General features: G+C 42.7%; 1 long non-coding RNA gene across 1 annotated transcript; it reads left to right on the forward strand.

Annotated features, from left to right (window-relative positions):
• Nucleotides 1-985: 985 nt before the first annotated feature.
• On the forward strand, nucleotides 986-3,469 carry LOC130539958 (uncharacterized). Its single transcript, XR_008954263.1, has 4 exons — nucleotides 986-1,211; nucleotides 1,439-1,733; nucleotides 1,811-1,885; nucleotides 2,288-3,469. It is a non-coding gene; the product is annotated as an uncharacterized LOC130539958 (long non-coding RNA).
• Nucleotides 3,470-4,499: the final 1,030 nt, after the last annotated feature.

Genomic DNA, 4,499 nt, shown 5'->3' on the forward strand with positions numbered 1-4,499 from the left:
ATCAGCTAATATCTGCAGGGGACAGAAAAATGTCCTGTAGTTTTGGCCTTTGAGCTGCTTTAAATATCCAAATGCAATTAAATTAAATCCCAGCAGCTCGCCTCTGTAGCTTCCCCCTGGAAATCACATTTCACAGAAAGTTCCCACGTGCACGCACGCACGCACGCACACAAACACACATGATTTCTGACTTTGTTATTCCTGATCCTCAATGTAAGATAAGACTTTCTCTGCATCAGTATGAACTCTCTATCAGCGATCGTCTGACCAACCTTTGGCAGCATGCAGACAACAACCTGAAATCTATTAAGACGGTTTGGTATTAGAAATATTAACAGTAGTTTTCTGCAGATGAATTATGTCTCACCTCCTAGCTGGATGTAGAAGTCAGAGTTTTTGCTTCTTCTTTCCCTTTGTTTGCATATAAATATGAAATAATAGAGTTAAAATAACTTGAAGCCTTTGATAGTAGAATATTCCTTTCTTGATTGTTATATGTAACTATTAAAAACCAATGCATTCACTTTGCCTCCTGTCTAATTGTACAGAAACTGAAGTAATAATAATTCTTGTCAGGAATTACTCTCCGCAGCAGTCAACTATTTACAAACTTGTGTCAGGATGTTTTGCATAAGGAGGAGATTAAATTCAGCGAAGGAATTTTACTCTTATGCCTGTCAGACTGGAAACTGGACCCATATTCAGCACACAACAGCAAAGTTAAAGTCTATAGAAAACTTCAGTTCCTGGGATGGATGGCACAGGTTGGCAGCAAAATGTGGAAGTAATTTGCAAACAAATAAAAATCCAAGGTTATTCTGTCATCCTGTCTTCTAGAACACATGGGGAAAATGGATCCAGGGAAGGAGGACCAGGCTGAAAACCAGGCAAGGAGCCCCTTTAGTACGTCCACCTTGCTGGAACCTCTTTAGCCTTCAGAACTGCCTTAATTCTTCTTGTCATTCTTTCAACCAGGTGTTGGAAACATTTCTCAGAGATGTTGGTCCATGTTGGCATCGAGCAGTTCCTGCAGATCTGTCGGCTGCTCATCCCCGATGTGAATCCACCACTGCAGCACCTTTCTCACATTCCACAAACCAGTTTGAGATGATATGAGCTTTGTGACACATTGCACTATCCTGCTGGAGAAGCCATGAGAAGATGGGGACAGTGGTCATAAAGGCATGGAGATGGTCAGCATTAACACTCAGGTAGGCTGCAGCCTTTCAACGATCAACAAATGGTACGAAGGGGCCCAAAGCCTGGAATGTTAGGCATGAGGCTCAAACTATCTGGTGCAGAGTGTGTGTAACCTGGGCTTGACTACCAGGGAAACCTGGTTCATGACATTGGGTTGACAAGAGGTTAAGTAGATTGCAGGAGAATGCCAAGATTTTGTGCTGAGCTGGTTTTATTTTTCCCTTTTAACAATAATCAGGGGATGGGTCAAGAGATTAGCGCTGATTATCTTTCCACCGATACGAGACATTTTACTCAGAGCTGGAGAGCAGGGCAGGAGGAAGGATTATGCAACTGGGTGAGACCTTCTCCAAACCTGTAGCTCTTGTGGGGTCTTCCTGGTCTGGTCTATCAACACTGTTCCAAGGAAGGAACAGGAAGGAGGGACAGGGACAAGGCTCGCTGATGCGCATGTGGCCCAAAGGGTCCAGTCCAACGAACAAGCTACCATAGCTCAAACTGCTGAACAAGCTACTGCTGGTTATGGAAGAAAGGTGAAAAATGCATTGGACATGGTTTAAGGGGCTCATACATAAGTTCCAAGTGTTGACTCGGCCTCCAATTCCTCCAGATCTCAATCCAATCCAGCCTCGGTGGAATGTGCTGAACAGATGGGTCTGATCCACGAAAGGCTTTCCTTTTCAAGGTATATTCATTATTCGATCCTGTGTGTTTTCTTTAGTGTGCTTATGCACCCACAGTACAATAAACATCTGGCTCACAATAAACCCCAAAATGAGCACTTTCCGAGTGGAAAAAAGAGCATCGTGTTCGGATCACCTTCAGCAGTGCATTAAACATGTTTCATCACACGCTGTTATGCACCTTTAACGATCAGTAAAACATTCTACTGGATGACATTGACATTTTCCAGAGTAAATGAAACCACAATGATGAGATTTCACATCTTGGTGATGCATTCCTGATTTTATTTGATTGTGAAGTATTAAAATTAACAGCTTTCAGCTGTTAGAACGACCTGTTGCTAGAAAACATAAGGATATCTGCTCTGTGGTGTGTGTGTGTGTGTGTGTGTGTGTGTGTGTAGATCATGTCATGGCACATATCCTGCACCATATCCCGATGTTGGGCCCCACCCCGTTACAAATGTAACATGTTGCAGGGAGCACGATTGCACCAACTGTTCCCAGTTGTTTCCCCACCGGCCTCTCTTTTTAATTTCCTGTGGCGTACTGCAGAATAAAGGTGGACTAACTTTACTTGTTCTGACTTGGAGATGCTTCCAAGAGAATCAAGAGGCGCCTTCAGCTCCAGCTGGTTCTTCTTTCATTAGCATCAGCGCTTATCACAGTTCTGATACCCTGTGATCCTCTTTGACAGGGTCATGCTTGCAAACTAAACATGCATGAGGTCTTTCAACTCAGAATGACGCCAGCCACATTTCTGTCCTTCACAAATGTCGTCCTGTGTCATGTTGTTACAGCACCATCCAAGTAATTCTCCCTGAACTATACAGGCAGCCTATTTACGTCTTCGCCATGGTTACCGTTTTTAGCTTGCAGCCTAAATCGCTTAATGGAATCTAGAATGTTAAAAAACACCTGAATGTCTCCTGAAAGCTGCTGGATAAGAATTTAAGAGGGATGTGGGTTGGCTTTTTTTTGTTTTTTTTCAATGGTTTTGTTGTTGTTGTGGAAAACCCTCAGGCAAATTCAATCTTATTAATTAAGTTATGTAAAATGTCAACATTTAAATGCCCAGAGACTCCTGGAGGGAGAGAAACCAGGCTTTGAGTGGAAGACAGCCGTGACAGCAGCAGCAGATTCTTTGGTAAACACCAACAACATGTAGCACTGTGTCCTGCCGTTGAGCAAAAACTTAAAAAGTTGCAATTTTTGTTGTTCCAACTCGGTGAAGACAGATTCGGCTTCAAGGAAAATTTCCTGCGTTTCTCTCTCACGCACAGTTGTACGTGCGATCGTTGTGAGGCCTTTTATTGACCTCCCAAACCCCTTAATCTGACCCTAACCACAACAATCAGATGCCTGCAACTAAAACCGCTTCCTCGCTCAAACAGCCCTTTGAAACTGTGACATCACACCTTCTGGGCCTAATTTAGGACGTACCCGCACGCACATGAATGGACACGCACTCTCAGTGTGACTGTGCTCTCTCGGATCATCCAAAGAATCATCAAGCATTTGTACGAACGCGTCTCCTTTAATGTAAAGACTCTTGGAGCAGATATTTCTTTTCATGTAAGTTTCAGAGTGACGAGGGCGACTCTTAGCCTGACATGGTAGATGGATAAATCTGCTCTTGGCCTTCCTCAAGCTCACAATGTGCATCATTTATCCTGAGCGGAGACACTTTCAGCTGCTTCTGAAGAAGCTAAATCCACAGCAGTCCCATTTGATAAACTTTAGTTAAAAAAAAACCAACCCAACACTTTACTAACAATATTTTCAGGTCCAACTGTTTCACTCTTGCTCTCTGGGAATGATTTAGCAAGTAAATTATTTATACAGCCAGGTCCTTCATATCTGAGCTATATATTAAAGATTATGCATAAACGGACACTGATTCTAAGTTGAACAGAACCAATTTAACCATGATAGCACAAATACAGATGTGAACTGAGAGAAAACCACCTGTCAGAATATGATGCCCTGAAAGCTTTTATGTGTTATAATACATAAAAGCCAAACACGTGTCTTTAGCGAAAGGATCAAATCAAAACCACATAACTATGTTCACAGCTTGACTACTTTAAAGACATAAAGTGGCTGAAACAGCCCTTCTCTTCCTTCAAATACCACTCTGATGAAAAGAAAAGATCAAAATTGTGATTGGAATTGTCTCAGAGTAGAAATAGAACCATGTATGTCAACAGGGCGGCGTCTGTGGTTTTAGGTGTATACAAAAACAGCCATAACCTTAAATTTGAAATGTTATTAAGAGCAGAAACAACTGTGGTGGGATGGATAGACAACTGTGGAAGAAAATGATTCTTTACAGTGGCTGAGCAAGAGCGAGAGACAGAGAAACAGAGAGAGAGACAGAGAGAGAGAGACAGAGGGGGGTTGGAGAGGTGGAGGGAGACAGAGAAAGACAGAGAGATGAAGAGAGACAGACAGATGGGCTAGCGAGAGGGAGACTGGGGGATAAAGAGAAAGGAAAAAAGAAAAAGAGATAAGAGAGAGAAATCGAAACAGAGTGATGAATGGAGAGACTGGCCTTAATTGACTGGGAGGATGAAACAGAGAGAGAGAAAGAGAGAAATGAAGACAGAGAGGGGG

The sequence above is a fragment of the Takifugu flavidus genome, chromosome 16 (assembly GCF_003711565.1).
Source record: "Takifugu flavidus isolate HTHZ2018 chromosome 16, ASM371156v2, whole genome shotgun sequence".
Classification (NCBI taxonomy): Eukaryota; Metazoa; Chordata; class Actinopteri; order Tetraodontiformes; family Tetraodontidae; genus Takifugu; species Takifugu flavidus.